Source organism: Gossypium arboreum, chromosome 11 (genome assembly GCF_025698485.1).
Source record: "Gossypium arboreum isolate Shixiya-1 chromosome 11, ASM2569848v2, whole genome shotgun sequence".
Taxonomy (NCBI): Eukaryota; Viridiplantae; Streptophyta; class Magnoliopsida; order Malvales; family Malvaceae; genus Gossypium; species Gossypium arboreum.
The window spans coordinates 66,001,207-66,022,488 of record NC_069080.1 but is presented as its reverse complement, the minus strand read 5'-3'; the positions used below and the strand labels follow the sequence as shown (position 1 = coordinate 66,022,488).

Sequence of the window (21,282 nt, the reverse complement as noted above, 5' to 3'; positions counted from 1 at the left end):
CTAAGGTGATCCTTCAATCTATTTTTGACCATGATGCCATTATCTTGGATACTTGATAAACCGTAATTTATACATATTTTTACCCCATGTTTAACGTATTTTATGGATTATTTCTCATTAGAATTGGTGAATTCGATGCTCCTAATGCTTTAATTTCATGTTTTATACTTAGGAGAGCATAGGAGAGCGAAAAGAATGAGAAACGGGCCAAAAACGGAGAAAATGGGCCAAAGTACGAAATCAACACGGCCTGGACCTCCTCACACGGGCAGACCACATGGCCGTGTCAATTTGACAGGCTCGAGCACGGCCTGAAGTAATCGCACACTGGCGTGTCACATAGGCGTGTCCCTGTCGAGCCCAAGTTTAGTCCAATTCGGAAAAGGCTAATTTTGAGGGCTCTTAGGCATTCCAAAGCCCATAAATACACCCTAGAGAAGGAAGAAAGGGGGGCACACAGAATAGGGAGTAAGGAATTACTCCAAGGAAGCCGATTGATCCATCTCAAAAGCCGGATTCACCATCAAGACTAAAGATCTCTCCTCAATTTCCCCTTCAGGAGTTTTGGGTTTTCTTTATGTTTTGTATTCTTTATTATTCTGATATGTTTTCTTATTTAGTTATGAACTAAAACCCCTAAATAACTAAGGGGAATGAAACCTAAGACAAATCTTGTTATTATTTTCTGAATTGTATGATAAATATTTAACTTATTCTTAATTATGTGTTCTTAATTCTTGTTTTGATATCCCAGGATACTGATTCAAGATAAGCTCTTATTCAGAGGAGGAATAGACCCTGCCTAAGAGTACATTTGTCATAATTAAGCGGAGTTGTTTGTGCGCCTAGACATAGGGTGACAAAATTTTGCCAGATTAGGGTGAAACCTAATAAGGGGATCCATAAATCGAGTTAATGCAACCCTAAGGTGTTAATTAGAGAAAGGTCTCAATTATTCAATCTAGGGATTAGACGTTCTTAGTTTTGAATAGGGATAATAACATAACTTAGGGATCTCTACAGAACAAGTTAAATGAATAAACCATCCGATTCGGAGCCAGAATAACAAGTATAGTCTAGGTGGATTTTTCCTTAGGTATTGTCTTAATTCAATTGATTTTCCCAAAAGAAATTCCCCAATTCTATTCTCTGTGAATTCTTAGTTTAGATAATTAGTTAGTTAAAACAAAACCTCTTTATTCTTAGGCTAGATAATAAAAAGACAGTCATTACTAGTACTTTTAGTTCCTTTGGGTTTAACAATCCAATCTTGCTAAAACTATACTACTGTTCGATAGGTACACTTGCCTACATCGCGATAATAGTTAGTTTCAAGAACGATTAATTATAAATATTTAAAACCTATCACGAAATCACGCGATCAAGTTTTTGGCGCCATTGCCGAGGAACTAAGATATTAGGAACGCTCATTTTTTATTACTTTAGCCATTTATTTTTCTTACAATTTTATTTTATTTTATTTTATTTTATTTTATTTTATTATTATTTATTAATTTACTTTTTTCTTTCTCTTAACAGGTTTTTATAGTTTATGACTAGAAGAAACCCGTCAGGACCACTACTTTTTGACGAAGAAATCGATCGCACAGCTCACAGAAATTAAAGAGAATAAGGCGAAGCCTAAGATACACAGAGAACGAGCAAGAGGGCGATACTTCAACCACAACCAAGGAGATGGCTGAAAACCAAGAAAATCCGCTACCTCTTGCGATTGCTGTTAATCAGAATCCTACTCCGCATACTATGTATGATTATGCTAAACCTACTTTAACAGGAACTGAGTCAAGCATAGTTAGACCTGCTATTGCTGCAAATAATTTTGAACTGAAACCTAACACAATTCAAATGATACAGCAATTTGTTCAGTTTGATGGTTTGCAGGATGAGGATCCAAACACTCACTTGGCAAATTTCCTGGAATTCTGCGATACATTTAAAATTAATAGAGTTTCTGACGATGCCATTTGTCTTCTGTTATTCTCTTTTTCATTGAGGAACAAAGCTAAACAGTGGCTACTTGGGAACAAATGACTAAAAAAATTCTATTAAAATATTTCCCGCCGGCTAAAACAGCCAAATTACCTAATGGTATCTCTTCATTTGTGCAGATGGACTTAGAAACTCTTTACGATGCATGGGAGAGATACAATGACCTACTGCGAAGGTGTCCTCACCATGAATTACCTCTATGGTTGCAAGTCCAAACATTCTACAATGGTGTGAACCCCTTGAAAAGGTAAATGATTGATCCAGCAGTCGGGGGAACCATCAACAACAAAACACCTGAAGAGGCTTACGAATTTATTGAAGAGATGTCACTGAATAACTATCAGTGGCAAGTCATGAGGACTAAGCCAACTAAAACAGCAGGCGTTTTAGAATGTCGATTCGGTTACTATTCTGTCAAACCAGGCAGAACTTCTAAATAAAAAGGTTGATGGTTTACTTGGTTCTACTCAAGTACATCCAGTAATGAGGTGCGAGACGAATGGAGGAGGAGCATGTACAGAATATCAACCTTTTAACCCTATCATTGAGGAGGAACAAGTCCAATATATGGGTAACAAGAACTCTAGATCCCAAAATAACCCATATAGTAACACTTATAATGCAGGTTGGAGGAACCATCCCAATTTCTCATGGGGCGGTCAAGGAAATCAAAGACCACAACATCCTTTGAGTTTTCTCGTAGGGCGGTCAAGGAAATCAAAGACCACAACATCCTCCAGGTTTTCAACAACCACCCTATCAATAGGAAAATAAATCAAACCTTGATGAAATGCTATCTAAATTTATTTCGGTGTCAGAAACTTGTTTCCAAAACACCGAGACAGTACTTAAAAATCAACAAGCGTCAATCCAAGGGCTCGAAATTCAGATAGGCCAGCTGTCCAAACTAATCTCCGAACGACCACAATATAGCTTGCCAAGTAATACTGAACTCAACCCAAGGGAACAGCTATATATTCAACCCAAGTAATATCAACCCAACCCAAGGAGTATTTTCAAAAGTTATTCAAGTCAAATTTAAATTCTAACACTATGCTAAACCTTGACTATATTGAGAGTTGTATTTCAGGTGATGTAAATGACAGATTGCTGAAGGACTTTACGAATTAAGGAAGCATCCAGTCAGATGGATCCTAGGAAAGCCTTGGGAATTGACCGTTTGTCAGGGAATTTTTTTTAAGGAAAACTGGGAAGTGCTGGGGGAAGATATTATAAAGATGTGTCATGATATTCTTAGGGGTGTTAAAAATGTTGAATGTCTAAACAATACTATTATTGTTTTAATCCCTAAAATTAAAGAGCCTGTGGATATGACTAATTTTAGGCCTATTAATCTTTGTAGGGTGGTGTATAAAATCGTTGCCAAGGTGCTCACAAATTACTTGAAGGAAACACTCCCGTTATGCATTAGCCAAAATCAGAGCGCCTTTGTTCCGGGGAGGATGATCCACGACAACATTTTAGTTGCCCATGAGCTAGTCCATTATCTTCAAAGTACAAAGAACGGGCCAAACAAGGGATTCGTAATTAAGCTCGATATGAGCAAAGCGTACGATCAAGTGGAGTGGCAGTTTATTGAAGAGGTGATGAAAAAATGGGCTTCACAAATGAATGGGTGGCTAAAATTGCCTTCGGTCGATTCATTATGTTGTCAAATGCAATTCTACACTATCTGATATAATTTTACCAGAAAGAGGCTTAAGACAGGGGGATCCTCTCTCTCCTTACCTATTTTTATTTTGCATGGAAGCGTTTTCTAAAATGTTAATTCGTGCTCAAAAAAATAATGCCCTTAAGGGAATTCGGGCTAGCATAAATGGGCCCCGTATTAATCACCTATTTTTTGCCGATGATGCACTCCTTTTTATTCGTAATAAAAAAGGGATGTAGAGGAAATTGTGAATATTATTGCAAATTTTAATCGTGATTAGGGCCAAGAGGCTAATAGGGATAAATCTATGATTATGTTTAGCCCGAATACCATGTTGGCCCACAGGCAACTATTTAGTTCTATACTTGGCATGAGTATTGTGGATAAGCTAGATAGTTACCTAGGGTTACTGTTACCTGTTGGTAGAAAAAAATCATTAGCTTTTACTAACATTATTAATCGTTGCAATTACAGAATAAACAGTTGGTCAAAATGCTTGCTATCTTACGGAAGGAAAGAGGTTTTCATCAAAGCCATTATCCAAGCTACTCTGACTTATGCTTTCTCTTTTTTTTTGGTCCCAAAAGGCATTATTGAATACCTTCATTCTAAAATAGGATGGATGTGGTGGAATAATAATGACAAAGCTCGTGAGTGGGCTATGATGGCGTGGGAAAAAATGTGTTATCCAAAGGGAATGGAAGTCATGGGCTTTAGGGCTTTAGGGCTGGAAGCTTATGTCTTAACAAGATACTCTATGCTTTAAGGTGTTAAGCGCAAAGTATTTCCCGGATGGGGATGTGTTCAGTTACAAGAAGTGTGATAAACCATCCTCCACTTGGTCGAGCATTGCCAAGGCGATTGACGTGCTTAAGGACAGATTCATATGGCCAGTAGGCAAGGGCAATAAGATAGATCTTAGACGGGACCACTGGGGGGTTGAAGGCATTACTGGGGAGTTAGTTTGTCGGTCTCCCTTTAAAAATAATGAGAGAAAACTCAAAGACTTGTGGGACCATGGAAATAGGCAGTGGAAAAGGGAGAGGGTGATCGAGATTTATGGTGATAATTTGGGGGACTGCATTTGCAATTTCCCTATTCCTCATAATGGCATCAAAGATACCAGGACGTGGATTCAAAACTGCACGGCATCTATACGTCCAAATCAGCTTATTCTTGGATGATTCTTAAGAAAGTTGGTTTCAGTCCCCATAGATTTTTTTTGCGTTCCATTTGGAAACTAAAGATGCTCCCAAAGATTAAAATTTTCAGCTGGAGAATAGGTCACGACATCCTCCCTACGTTTGATAATATTTCCCATATTCGCCCAGGTTTCGATAATATATGCACGAGATGCAAAAGCAAAGATGAAACACTGATTCACGCGATGAAAGACTGCCCAAAGGCTCGTGAAATCCTTGCTGCTGGGGGTTTAAACAACAAATTAATTGAAGGGGTTTACAACGAATGTATCAACTAGCTCGAAGACGTGTTCCGAGAGCTTGACAACAAGGCTGCTGCTGACTTCTTAACCCTTCTCTAGAACAGTTGGAATGATAGAAATAATATGGTCTTTAAAGGTAAGATGGATGACGTGGTCATGATATGGGAAAGGGTGCAAACACTCAGTAAAGACTTTAAAATTTTGAACTTTACCGAGCCTCCGGTTATCTCTCTGACTCCGATGAACTTGGGCTAGAAAACCCCTCCGATAGGCTATATCAAAGTGAATATGGATGCGGCTGTTTCGAATGGGTGCAGTGGTTTTGGTGTAGTCACAAGAGACAGTGATGGTTTTGTTTTGGAGGGTTGTTATAAGTTCAAGAATAAAGCTATGGATGTTAGCTGGGTTGAACTGAGGGCGTTTACTAAAGGACTAAAGTTGGCCGAAAAATTAAAAGTGACCAAGCTTATTTTGGAACCGAACAGTGCAATGCTGGTTAACAAGGTCAACAAGCGGGCGCAGGATATTACCATATTGGGCCAGAGCATTAGGCAAGAGTGCGAAGCCTTTAAAAATTTTAATTCGATCCAAATTAATTGGATCAATCGTCATTGTAATACTGCTGCGGATTTTTTGTGTACTTTAGCTATTACGAAAAAATGTGATTTGTACTTTGATATGGATTATTCGGTGGAGATCCATAACTTTATGATTCATGACGCAATAAAATGAGGTAGACCTTTAGGTCGTTTTTCTTTCAAAAAAAAAGAATATCCGATTTACTTCCTAAGGTTCCAACGAAAATTCTACTATCTCATTTACCATTATACATTCTCAATTTCACAATCAAGAAATTTATGTTGTAATAATTCAAGCACATATAATTAACAATGTAGTTGTATTATTTACAAACAACTTACCTCGGTTTACAAAATGTGGCGACCAATTGATTTAGTTAATTTGCTCGGCTTTCCCTCGGTCTAGGTTCGAATTCAGTATTTCTTGATCTATAATAGCAAAATACACTTATTTAATCATTAAATAAAATTAAGCAATCGAAAATTCACTTCTTTGGTAAAATGTCCATTTTGCCTCTAGACCTTGACAAAATGACCATTTTACCCTTAGGCTCGAAAATCAATTTTTATCAAATTTCTTTATTTATCAAGACTAGCTGAACCTCTATGAATCTTATAGAAACTCCAAATTCCCACTATTTTACACATTTATAATCTATTTTACAACATATGCAAAATGGTCCCTTTATGTGTTTTCATGCTAACACCTTTCACAAAAGTTGTTTATGTTGCACCCAAGACTCATATTCTTCCATAAAATTTCAGAAACCATCCTAGATGCTCTCATGGAAAAACCTTAGACTTTCAACCATTTTGCAAAATAGACCCCTCATTTGAAAGCTCATGCTTCAAGGGTCTCAAAAGTACAAAAATCATCAACAAAGGACATGGAAATCACTTACTTGTGAGTGCTTCAACTTGCTAAAAATTTTAAGCTTTCAAACCCCAATTTAATGGCTGATTTTTGGTAGAGAAAGGAGATGAAAAATGGATGATATCATCCTTCCTTTATTTATTTCAATTTTAGTCAAAAATAAGTCACCTAACTCACCAAATTTGAAAATTTTGTCTCCTCTTTGACTCTATGGCCGGCTATGCTCCTATAAAAGGGTCTAATTGCCCTTTAAAATCCCCCAATTTTTATTCTCTAATAAAATAACACCCTTAGCTATCAATTCAAGACTTTGCACTTTATGCAATTTAGTCTTTTTTCGCAATTGAGCTCACAAACGTTAAAATTAGTTCACCAAATTTTTTCATGCACTACTATAAATATGCTATGACTCTACATTAATAATAAAATAATTTCTCTAGCTTTGAATTTGTGGTCTCGAGACCACTATTCCTACTAGCCCCCAAAATTGGGTTGTTACATAGAATGCATACATGCTACCTCTAGGCATAATTGACTGTGTGTTATGATCTTAGATGGATTTGAATATAAAAGTATTAAATACATCAAACTAGTAATCGTTTGATACGGGCGAGTACTCGAAGGATTATTCGCAACACTCTAAAAATAGAAGATGTAATTTGTATAGGTGTAGAATGTAGTTGAGTTATCATTTGAGAGCCTTGTAGACATACACAGCTCCGAATAATAATTAAAGTTTAACTCTCGAAAGAAGTAGACTGCAGTAGTAAATCTCTGGGCAGTAGCATAGTAACAACTTTGCCATGGCATTATTATGTTATGAAAATATTCCCTAAGTAATTCCAGTCTTTATCATTCAACAGTAGAAATACTTTCAACTTGCTCCTTGTGAATTGCCACGACATTTATATTTTTTGGTCATTTTCTGTTATAATTGATATTATTAGTTCATTCATTAATTCCCTTCACCAAATTATACTTTGTTTATTTTACACAGTTCAATTTTTTAAATCTTCAGTAGTACTTACCAATTCAAATCAACTTTCGATCCCTATGAAGGTGATTTTCACTCATCGTTATATTACTTGAATCAATGTGTACACTTGCACATTTGCAATACAATTTTACACGCAACAATAATAAGGAGGAACAAGGAGGAGGTCAAGGTGGTGCAATGAAGGCTAGTTCACCTATAGAGGCCGAGGGTAGGAACAAGGACAAGAAGACATGTTGATTAAAAGGGGAAATGCTAAAAGTTGTGTTAAGGTGCTAAAAGATCGATCTTCTATTCATAGTTTCTACAATATTTATAGGAAAGGTTTCCTTGTCCACAGCATGATATGGCTAGATAGGCATTCAATCCCATTAAATCCGTAATAGATAATCATATACACGTATCATGGGAATCTATCAATATGAGGTAGTTAAGCCTAAATAGACTCATTATTGTATTGGAAGTGTGTTTACATTAGGATAGTATTCTCCTTCAATCTCGAATGGTAGGTCCCATTTGGAGTGGGATGGGTGGTCATGCTCATTAATTCAATGCAAAGTCAACAATGCCTTTTAGGCCTGACATGTGTCTTCTTAGTGGAGGGATATTACAAGACCCCCCAGTCGAGTGGGAGATCATAAAATGACCTTCTATGAGACATGCTTCGAAGGTCCCTCAAAAGCTTATCTAGCTAGATAAAATGAAGTGTCATTAAATTTTTTTCATAAATATGACATTCTTCTAGGGAGTAGTGGTCATGATGATGAGCACTTGACTTTGTTTAGGTGGCCAGATATTATTGGTCATGACTTTAAGTCCTCAAAGCAACACATTTATGAAGAATAGTTGCTAACTTTATAAATTATCTTTCTACTTTCCTTAAAGTTCCTTACATGTTTCATAATTCTTGCTCGAGAGACTTGTTCAATTCAAAAGTATTTCAAAACTTCTTTTTTTACTCATCGTTTTCTCAATCATAGTCAGAAAATGGTTAAACATGTAATAGAGGATGAAGGAATTGCATATCTTAGTCGTAAAGAGGTTGAGATAGGTATTTTGCTATAAATAATAGGATAATAACATCAGATAATAGGTTGACTTCAGTCAATTCCAGGAGGCCTCCAACGATTGAAAGCTAAAAGGGGCAAATCCTAGAACATATGAGGGACTTTAATGAGCTGGTGGAAGTTGTCGAATGTAAGTGCATGAAAACAAAACAAGAAATATGAATGGCACTAAGATGTAAGAGCTTTCTAATAAGGCTTCCCAAGTATGAATTTAGTGTTCCAATGAGGAATCATAGCTTGATTTGTGTTTCCGGGCCATATTTTGATAGGGGAGATTGGGATTTTACCTTTCATTTTTCGTGATAGAGACGTGGTGTCACTTGTCGCCTCAGCAATTTGTCATGTATTTGTTGAATTCCTACAGTTTAGCACCCGAGCAGTTGGTTAGTAGCTCCTAGTGGTTAATAATTGGTTCTATGATCAAATGTCGATAAAGGGGGATATGGCCTACCATGCTGTTGTTCCAATATATGTACACCTTGTTGGATCTGATGTCTTAAGTGTAGTATTTTCATCTTTATATACTTGTATTTTTTTTAACAAACTGGTTTAATAATATCCATAAATTATATTAATAACCTTTGTATATCTTAATATTTTTGCATGCAAAGCAAAATGGAAGCAAATATTAGCTCACTAATTATCTAATGTTTAACTAATACTAAGAGGTATTATGTGGTCTAATCGTAATACGGAAAGACATCTTGTATTAGTAGACCTAAACATGTCCTTAGTCTAATCGGAAGTGAGCAAATTAATTGAAAGACTAATATGTCTTCTATCAAATTCAATTGGGGAAATGCTTTGTCTTGGGCATTAGAGCAGATGACTTCCAAAAAATAGAGACATAGATATGATTGACTGGACTAACAATATATCAAACAGGACCACAATAGAAGATCTTAGACCCTTCTTTGATTTTATTTACTTATGATGTTCATCGTGTGACATACCTTAATCTTGAGTGGATGATGAACTATGTATTTGTGACTCATATACTTTGATGTAAGTAAAATCTTGAGTTCAAATAGATAAGGAACTGAAAGCTAGTGCATTAGGTATATGACTTCTGCTGTATGTAGCATCATTCATAATAGTAGAATTCATAGCCCAACTAATGGGTAAATGATATCCTCTCATCGACATTATGTAACACCCCTATCCCGTATCCGTCGTCGGAATAGGTAAAGGGGCATTACCGGACTTGAAGCTCATATCCGAACAGTAAAAATTTTGAATATATATATTTTTTTTTATAAAGAACGTTCCTTTAGGTAAATACTAAAGACAGTCAGGAATACAATTTAACTGCTATAAGTACACATTCAAAAGATGCCATTTTCGCATGGCTTATATACATTAACCAAAATATTCTTGACCTTTGGTCTATTCTTTACATGCCATAAAATAATTCAAAACATAACAGTAACAAGCAGTGGATAGTGATAGTGTGACTAGTTGCTGATGATCCCCGAGCCTGTAGCTTCCAAATGAGATCTATAAAACAGAGGAAACAAAGTAAGCAGAGTAAGCATTACAATGCTTAGTAAGTTTTAAGCAAAGGTCAACAGATAGCAATCAAATTATAACATAGTTGTTCGTATTTTTATTTCACTCTTCCTTCGGGCATACCATCCCTTTACCGAATATGCCCATCTCATCATATATAATAGGCAGATAAATTCTCACTTGATAGTGATCTCTTATAAACATAGGTACATTACATATTTTCACCTAACTTTCCACATTGACCAAACGCACAATAATCATAGAACAGTCTTATTGCTTTACTCACATATGCATCACATAACGACCTTGTGATTTAGTCCAAATCAAGCTTAATATAATCTCAAAATACATACCTGACCAGCTTAACGCATTGAACGTATTTATTACCAATTGTTACTGTGAAGTCGTACAATCTTATGCTTTACTCGAATCTTCAGCGAAACCTTTAGCTCGAATAGTCCCCACACGTAGTTATCGGGTCTTACCCGGACAAAATCTCCACACGTAGTCATCGGGTCTTACCCGGACATAATCTCCACACGTAGTCGTCGGGTCTTACCCGGAATATATTTCCAAGTTTCATGTACATTTAATCACATGTTACAACATTCACATTGACTGTTATATTTGTAATTCATTTGCCTCGTCAAATATCTAATAATACACACCTTTCACATTTGGTCATTCGGCCACAATATACACACATCTCCTACATATTTCACACTAGCCATTCGGCTTTACCACATATACATATCTCATACATATTTCACACTAGCCATTCGGCTTTACCACATATACATATCTCATACATATTTCACACTAGCCATTCGGCTTTACCACATATATATATCTCTTACATATTTCACATTAGACATTCGGCTTTACCACATATACATATCTCATATATATTTCACATTAGCCATTCGGCTTTACCACACACATATATATTTATCTTGTACATCAATTTCAGCAATAGCTTGTAAGCAACTCAAATAGTTTCATCAATGTTTACAACAAATTCACATATTCACTACAAGCTGTTTTCCTGAGCAATAGTCACTAAATTATTTATAACTGGAGCTACAAAACTCAAAATCAATTTCCATTAATTTTCCCTGAATATAGACTCATATATCTTCCATCCATAAAATTTTCAGAATTTTAGGTTTGGCCAATCAATACCAGATTTTTCTTAAAGTTTCCCCTGTTTCACTGTTTGACTAATCTGACCACTCTTCACTACGAATCAAATTTCTCATTGTACAGAATTCAAAATATGTTCTATTTGATTTCATTTGAAACTAGACTCATTAAGGAGTCTAATCATATAAATTTTATCTTATAACCATTTTTGTACAAATTATAATGATTTTCTAAAAACAGAACAGGGGATTTCGGAGTCATTCTGACACTGTCTCACACAACTTTAAATATCTCTTTATAGGAAATTTCTTTGCTTACGGTCTCTTTTATAAGAAACTAGACTAATTAAGCTTTGATTACATATTTTATTCAGCCTATAATTCCACACCAACAATTTATAGTGATTTTCTAAAATCACGTTACTGCTACTGTCCTAAGCAAATTATTACAATTTGCTCTTAAATTTCCAAGTCCAAACACTTATGAACTTACCATTTGAGTTTAAGACATATCATGGCCACATCATATCTTATTAAATCAACTCATTATGATTGAATTTACTCAACGTTTAATCACTTAAAACTTACCTCGGAAGTTGTCGAACGATTTCAACGGCTATTCGATCACCTTTTCCTTTCCTTTGTCGGATTTAGTTCCCCTTTGCTCTTGAGCTTAATTTAACAAATAAATTGATTTAATCATTTTGAACATCAAAGAGAAATTCAAGGTACTTAGCCCATATATATTAGGCATTAGAGTCATATATGTATGAAATCATGAATCAAATTCAACATATTAGCCAATATTCTCCTTTAGCCGATTTTCTAAGTCAAGATAAAGCCATCAATATGCTTACCTATAGCCGAACGTACAACATCAATCTTGTATTCATTCATGTGGCCGAATATGCATGTCTATGTTGAGGCCGATTATATACTTAATACATTCTACAAATATGGTTACTTATGATGACTAAGCACCATTTTATCTCAAGTTATACTTATAAGCACATCCATCCAAATACATTCGTACTTAAACATCATTCCGTCCTAACACTCATATTACATCTATAAAACTACAAGCCGAATATCCCTATACTCACATCACTTAAACATCAACCCTCAATTTCTTTGACAAAGCACATTCTGAAAATGATAAGGCAATATAACAGCTTTTAATCCAACTTATAATTCATACATATCACATTCCAAGCATTCACTCTATTCTATCACTTAAAATACACACATTACTCAATAACTTCCTAGTTCAAATTCGGCAACTACACCAATTCACTAGATGATTTATTATTATTATTGTTCATGTATTCAAACTACTTACAATTTCCTTAAACTATCACAATTAACAACCATTTATGTGACAGCCCAAAATAGACCCTAGCCGGAATGTGGTTTCGGGACCACAAAACCGAGGCATAACAATAATTTAAAATTTATTTCGATGCCTATAATATGTGTGTATTCATGTATGACATTTTTTGATGATTGATTTAGTGTTATAATGGTGAATTCCACTAGAAAGGACTTAGTAGTGAACTTTGAAAATACGATAGGGAAAGGGTGATGACTAATTAAAGCATGCATGCAAAATAATGGACTTGCATGTCAAATTCCCCTTTTACAAGTGATGGCCGCCATGACAAAGAGATATGGGTTAAACATGTCATGAAACATGTTTTGTTGGGCATTAGGGAGAAATAGTAAACAAATAGGCATGGGTAAGAAAAGAATGAAAAAAATGTGTGTGAGAGAGTAGCATACCCCATTGCCGTGCAACCAAGAAGAAAAGAAAACAAAAAAAAAAAATTTGTTCATGCTTGCTCTCTCCCTTTTTGGCCAAAAATACTAAGAGGAAGAAGGGATTTTTGCTTCATTTCCTTTGTTTAGAAGAGATCTAGAAGGTGATTTGGCTAAATTTGCATCAAGAGTAAGGTATGTATGAGGTTGCGTTGGGAGTTTCATGCATGTTTTGGTTGCTAATTTGATGTGCATGTTAGCCATGGCTCAAATCTTTGTTATGCCATGGAAATGGCATTTGGCCAAAGTTGTTATGGTGATAAAGCCATTGCATGCTAAGTGTGAAGCTTGATGATGATGCATGCAATGATGGATTGTCTACTCATGAGTAAGATTTTGAGCTTTCTTTTGTTTTATCATGATTGAAGTTGAAAAGGAGCATGATTGTCATATTCGCCATGATGCATTCTTGAGCATGATTCATGCTTCTTGCATGTTAGTTAAAATTTGTGTTTTGGATGGCTATGGACACCTTGAAATTGGCCATGCTCATATATGCATATATATGATTGCACATTATGTTTTGGTTATGAACTAAGTGATGAATATATTGGTTTAAAGAAGAAGATGTGGAAGAATGCTTGTGAAATTGCAAGCACAATTCGGCCTAGCACACATATAAGTGCTTGATGCTATATTATAAGTTTTGGGCCACAATGTGCAAAGCATTAATTAGTAAATTGCATGCTGTTTTTGTGAGGTATTAAGTGCAAAATTGACCTCAACATGTACATGAATATTCGGCCTTAGGTAGCCTATTGAAGGCCCTAGCATTTCCTTGATACTCGAATAAATTGTATTGAATTGCTTGATGTAGTATAAAATGTGCATGACCATTGTGTATTCAAGCTAAAGGGTGGCCATATGACCATTTAAACTCCTTGTCATATTCGCCATAAGCTAGCACAATGAGGTTTTAATAAATTGAATTTGTTTGAATTAGCTCAAGAGCTAAGAGGGCCACAATTGGACAAGGGGAAGGAAAAGGTGATCGAATAGCCGAAAAAGCCGTTCGACAACATCCGAGGTAAGTCCTCAAGAAGTGACCCTACTTGAATTGTGTGAAATAAAGTATGGATGTGTATTGATTATTGATTGTGTATGCATGAGTATTTGAATTCTACCCGGGCTAAGTCCCGGCGAATATGCTTGTGACTATAATTGCGTTTGAGCCTTAGTAACGAAAATGAATTATGTATGTCCAATGATAATTGATGTATGTGTTCATGGAAATTGAATGATATCCGGCTAAATCTCAAGACAATTATGCTGGAAATTATATCCGGTTAAGACCGAAGGCAATTGCGCTTAGTGGCTACATCCGGCTAAGACCAAGGCATTCGTGCGAGACATTCTATCCGGCTAAGACCAAGGCATTTGTGCACGTGATTATATCCGGTTATATTCAAGAATCTTGGGCTGGAGGTGAGTGTTGGTTGCTGTAATGAATTCAATTAGTACACTCGAAAAGCCCAAAGGATAAGGTACGTTATATGTGCATTGGAAAGTCGACATGTTTGAGCAACATTCGCTCAATCGACTAATGAATTTCAGTTATTGAATTGATTGATACTTTGTGAAATTATATAATGATGAAGTGTGAAGTAAGAATGTGTATAAATGAAATGATGCATTTGGCTATGTGAATGTATCGCTGTAATTAGAGTTGATTATATTCCTCTAGACTTACTAAGCATAAAAAATGCTTACCCGTTGCTTTGGCTCTCGTTTTCTAGATTTCTCAAGCAATCGGATTTGGGATCGTTGAAGTCGAAGTCATCCACACTATCAAGCCTCCATTTTGGTATAAATTTTGGTTGAACTTGAGATGGCATGTATAGGACTACCCTTGTTTGTTAAATATGTTGTGATGTAAGTATGTACGGCCATGCGAAAATGGCTCAAAAGGAAACATGAACTTAGAATAATTGTGGTTTGTATGTATATATTTGGTGTCATGATGTGGCTATGGCTTGGAAATGGGAATGTTGGTCATATGATCAGCCATTGGCATGGTTAAAATGATCATATATGAACCTATGTATGGCAAGACTAGTTGGTTCATGGAGACTACCAAATAGGTAAGACCTACCTTAAAAACAGATGCTGCCAGCTGCAGTGACGTGAATGTGAAAAATCACCAAAATTCGTAGGAATGGAATTAAATAGTGAATAAGCTATGTAAATGAACCTTGATGAGTCTATTTTCATATGGAAGAAACGAAATGGTCATAGGAGTTACAGGTTAAGAGATATTAAAGCTATTGTGAGACAGGGCCAGAATGGTTTCTGGGTTCCCTGTCGCAACTTTAAAAATTCACTATAAATTATCCAAAAAGAATTAGGAGACATACCTTATATGTACAGATTCCATTTTGAGTCTAGTTTCATTAGAAATAAACGACACCAGCATTAAAGCCCTGTACAGAGAGATATTCAAGTTATACCGCGCGAAGGTCAGAGCAGTCGATCCCTGTAACATGGGTGACTTTAACTAATAAACTGTACCAATTGGCCCGACCAAAATCCTAGAAATAAATCCATGGATGGATATATGAGTCTAAATTCAGGAAAATTTACGAAACCAGTTTCCGAGTTTTGAAACTCGAGATATGATTTTAAGGCGACAGTGACGCAGTTTTCCAGCCTGACTGGAAATGTCAAATTGGTGGGCAAAACATGTGAACTTGGTGGTTAACCCTCGTGTCCGACACGCGATGGTCTCGGGTTTGGGGTGTTACAATTTTATTGGTATCAGAGCCACGGTTTAGTCGATTCTAGGACTACCGTGATGTGTTTGGGGTCTAGCTATACATGCCATTAAATGATGAATCGATAGTGTGATGATTTCTGACAATTTGACTTTGTGTTTGTTTATAGCAATGGATCCCGATCCCATGTGACAGCCCAAAATTGACCCTAGTCGGAATGTGGTTTCGGGACCACAAAACCGAGGCATAAAAATAATTAAAAATTTATTTTGATGCCTATGATATGTGTTAAATTGTGTATGACATTTTGATGTTTCAATTTAGAATTATAAATGTGAATTTCACTAGAAAGGACCTAGTAGTAAACTTTGAAAGTATGATGGGGAAATGTGTGATGACTAGTTGAGCATGCATGCAAAAATAAGGGATTTGCATGTCAAATTTCCCCAAGGATGGTATAGTGGCCGGCCATGACAAGGGAATATGGGCAAGGAAGACATGTTATGACATGTTTTGTTAATGCATGATGTGATAAATGATAAAAAAAATTAAGCATGTAGGAAGAGAAACAAAAAAATCAAAAATTTGCTCATCCTTTCCCCCCCTTTTGCCGTGAGTGAAAGAGAAGCAAAGAAAAAATTTTTTTCACCTATTTTTCTCTTCTTTGGCCGAAAATACTAAGGAAGAAGGAAGGATTTTTGCTTCATTTTCTTTGTTTAGAAGAGATCTAGAAGGAAATTTGGCTAAACTTGCAACAAGAGTAAGGTATGTATGAGGTTGTGTTGGGAGTTTCATGCATGTTTTGGTTGCTAATTTGATGTGCATGTTAGCTATGGCTCAAATCTTTGTTATGCCATGGAAATGGCATTTGGCCAAAGTTGTTATGGTGATAAAGCCATTGCATGCTAAGTGTGAAGCTTGATGATGATGCATGCAATGATGGATTGTCTACTCTTGAGTAAGATTTTGAGCTTTCTTTTTTGTTTTATCATGATTGAAGTTGAAAAGGAGCATGATTGTCATATTCGGCCATGATGCATTCTTGAGCATGATTCATGCTTCTTGCATGTTAGTTAAAATTTGTGTTTTGGATGGCTATGGACACCTTGAAATTCGGCCATGCTCATATATGCATATATATGATTGCACATTATGTTTTGGTTATGAACTAAGTGATGAATATATTGGTTTAAAGAAGAAGATGTGGAAGAATGCTTGTGAAATTGCAAGCACAATTCGGCCTAGCACACATATAAGTGCTTGATGCTATATTATAAGTTTTGGGCCATAATGTGCAAAGCATTAATTAGTAAATTGCATGCTGTTTTGTGAGGTATTAAGTGCAAAATTGACCTCAACATGTACATGAATATTCGGCCTTGGGTAGCCTATTGAAGGCCTTAGCATTTCCTTGATGCTCGAATAAATTGTATTGAATTGCTTGATGTAGTATAAAATGTGCATGACCATTGTGTATTCAAGCTAAAGGGTGGCCATATGACCATTTAAACTCCTTGTCATATTCGCCAAAAGCTAGCACAATGAGGTTTTAATAAATTGAATTTGTTTGAATTAGCTCAAGAGCTTAGAGGGCCACAATTGGACAAGGGAAGGAGAAAGTGATCGAATAGCCGAAAAAGCCGTTCGACAACATCCGAGGTAAGTCCTCAAGAAGTGACCCTACTTGAATTGTGTGAAATAAAGTATGGATGTGTATTGATTATTGATTATGTATGCATGAGTATTTGAATTCTACCCGGCTAAGTCCCAAGGCGAATATGCTTGTGACTATAATTGCGTTTGAGCCTTAGTAACGAAAATGAATTATGTATGTCCAATGATAATTGATGTATGTGTTCATGGAAATTGAATGATATCCGGCTAAATCTCAAGACAATTATGCTGGAAATTTTATCCGGTTAAGACCAAGGCAATTCGCTAGTGGCTACATCCGGCTAAGACCAAGGCATTAAATGCGAGACATTCTATCCGGCTAAGACCGAAGGCATTTGTGCACATGGTTATATCCGGTTATGTTCAAGAATCTTGGGCTGGGGATGAGTGTTGGCTGCTGTAATAAATTCAATGAGTACACTCAAAAAGCCCAAAGAATGAGGTACGTTTATATGTGCATTGAAAGTCGACATGTTTGAGCAACATTCGCTCAATCGACTAATGAATTTCAGTTATTGAATTGATTGATACTTTGTGAAATTATATAATGATGAAGTGTGAAGTAAGAATGTGTATTAATGAAATGATGCATTTGGTTATGTGAATGTATTGCTGTAATTAGAGTTGATTATATTCCTTGAGACTTACTAAGCATAAAAATGCTTACCCGCTGCTTTGGCTCTCGTTTTCTAGATTTCGCTCAAGCAATCGGATTTGGGATCGTCAAGTCAAGTCATCCACACTATCAAGCCTCCATTTTGGTATAAATTTTGGTTGAACTTGAGATGGCATGTATAGGACTACCTCTTGTTTGTTAAATATGTTGTAATGTAAGTATGTACGGCCATGCGAAAATGGCTCGAAAAGGAAGCATGAACTTAGACTAATTGTGGTTTGTATGTATATATTTGGTGTCATGATGTGGCTATGGTTTGGAAATGGGAATGTTGGTCATATGATCAGCCATTGGCATGGTTAAAATGATCATATATGAACCTATGTATGGCAAGACTAGTTGATTCATGGAGACTACCAAATAGGTAAGACCTACCTTAAAACAGATGCTGCCAGCTGCAGTGGCGTGAATGTGAAAAATCACCAAAATTCATAGGAATGGAATTAAATAGTGAATAAGCTATGTAAATGAACCTTGATGAGTCTATTTTCATATGGAAGAAACGAAATTGTCATAGGAGTTACAGGTTAAGAGATATTAAAGCTATTGTGAGACAGGGCCAGAATGGTTTCTGGGTTCCCTGTCGCAACTTTAAAAATTCACTATAAATTATCCAAAAAGAATTAGGAGACATACCTTATATGTACAGATTCCATTTTGAGTCTAGTTTCATTATAAATAAACTACACCAGCATTAAAGCCCTGTACAGAGAGATATTCAAGTTATACCGCGCGAAGGTCAGAGCAGTCGATCCCTGTAACATGGGTGACTTTAACTAATAAACTGTACCAATTGGCCCGACCAAAAATCCTAGAAATAAATCCATGGATGGATATATGAGTCTAAATTCAGGGAAAATTTACGAAACCAGTTTCCGAGTTTTGAAACTCGAGATATGATTTTTAAGGCAACAGTGACGCAGTTTTCCAGCCTGACTGGAAATGTCAAATTGGTGGGCAAAACATGTGAACTTGGCTTGTTAACCCCTCGGGTCCAACACCGGCGATGGTCTCGGGTTTGGGGTGTTACAATTTTATTGGTATCAGAGCCACGGTTTAGTCGATTCTAGGACTACCGTGATGTGTTTGGGGTCTAGCTATACATGCCATTAAATGATGAATCGATAGTGTGATGATTTCTGACAATTCGACTTTGTGTTTGTTTGTAGCAATGGATCCCGATCCCAACCGAGCGATAGCTGATGATGTGGAGAGTGTGGCGCCTGCTCCCGCGCAAGGGACAGCGCCGGCGGACTCTCAACCTAGGGCCAGCAATCCTAATGACGAGGCTAGGCAAGCCTTTTATAGTGTGATGAACGAATGGTTTAATCAATACATTCGAACCAACACTACTGTTCCACAACCTCCATTCCCGACAAATGCAACCCCGCACCTACAATACCTCCGTGACTGACCAAATAAGGTCAAGTAAGCCCCAATCGATAGGATTCAAAACATGGGGCCACTGAATTTAAGGCTACGGATGATGATGATGCCGAAGCGAGCTGAATTTTGGTTAGATAACACTATCCGGTGCTTGATGAGCTATCCTGTACACCGATGAGTGCTTAAAGTGTACCATCTCCTTGTTACGCGAGTCCGCCTACTATTGGTGGAGTACTCGACTTCGTGGTGCCTAGAGAGCAAGTGACTTGGGAATTCTTTCAAACCGAGTTCAAAAAAGTATATCATCGAGATTCATCGACCAAAAGCGGAGGGAATTTCTTGATCTTAAGCAAGGTTCTATGTCCGTTATCGACTACGAACGAAAGTTTGTGAGGCTTAGCCGGTACGTGCGAGAATGCATTTCGTCCGAAGCTATTATGTGTAAACGCTTCGAGGATGGGCTGAATGATGATATAAGGATGTTTGTTGGCATTCTCGAGATACGAGAGTTCGTAGTACTTGTTGAGCGAGCTTGTAAAGTCAAGAGCTTAGAAAGGAGAAACAAAAGCTGATGTGGGAACCGGAGAATTCGAAGAGGTCCTCGGAAAGTCTCTTCAACAAGCATCGAAGAGATTTCGAGATGATGCGAGCCGGTCTAGAGGCGTTTGGGCTTTTCTAGACGAGGACGCGATCAACCCCCGTGACCACACGAGTCACTTCGATCGCCATGGTGGAAATGATCGCCGAGAGAGGCGGAGTGTCCACATTGTGGCAAATGGCATTCGGGAGCTGTTGGTTTCGTGATCGCCCTGCTATAAGTGTGGATCGGCCGACCACTTTATGAAGGATTGCCCGAGGATGCATGAGCAGAATGTAAGTCGAGTGCAAACCCGGTGCTACCATCGCCGAGGTAGGCCACCTAGAAATATGGGCAATGTCGTTGGCGGTCGAGAGGATCTAGAGATGCTACCATCGGATCGAGGCTCGTGCTCTGCTAGGACTTATGCCATACGCGCACGCCGAGGATGCTGCCTCCGGATGTTATTACCAGTACTTTCACTCTTTTCAATACAAATGTGATTGCTTTGATTGACCCCGGTTCTACTCATTCATATATATGTGAAACCTTAGCATCCAAAGAAGACTTTGCCTATTGAGTCTATCGAGTTTGTAATTCGGTGTCAAACCCTTGGGTCATTACGTGCTTGTCAACAAAGTGTGCAAGAAAAGTCCCCTAGTGTTCCGAGGTTCTTGTTTTCCGCGGACTTAATGCTTTTGCCGCTCGATGAGTTCGATGTTATTCTTGGTTTGGATTGGTTGACCATGCACGATGCGCTTGTAAATTGCAAGAGCAAGACTATCGATTTGAGGTGCGCGAATAATGAAATAATTCGGGTTGAGTCCACGGACTTAAAGGGTTGCCAGCTGTAATATCAGCGATGTTGGCCCAGAAATATGTAAGAAAAGGGTGCGAAGCGTACCTTGCGTACATGCTCGATGACAAGGAATCAGAGAAGAAACCCGAATCTGTGCTCGTGGTTTGTGAATACCCGGATGTTTTCCCCGAAGAATTGCGGGTTTACCACTGCTCGAGAAATAGAATTTGGCATCGAATTGGTACCGGTACCACTCCAATTTCGATAGCTCCGTATCGTATGGCACCAACGGAATTAAAGGAGTTGAAAGCTCAGTTGCAAGAATTGGTGGATAGAGGTTTTGCTCGCCCGAGT

General features: G+C 37.2%; 1 non-coding gene across 1 annotated transcript; it reads right to left on the bottom strand.

Moving 5' to 3' along the window:
• Positions 1-2,097: 2,097 nt before the first annotated feature.
• On the bottom strand, positions 2,098-2,203 carry LOC128284528 (small nucleolar RNA R71). The gene has a single exon (XR_008274953.1). It is a non-coding gene; the product is annotated as a small nucleolar RNA R71 (small nucleolar RNA).
• Between the last annotated feature and the right edge of the window lie 19,079 nt (positions 2,204-21,282).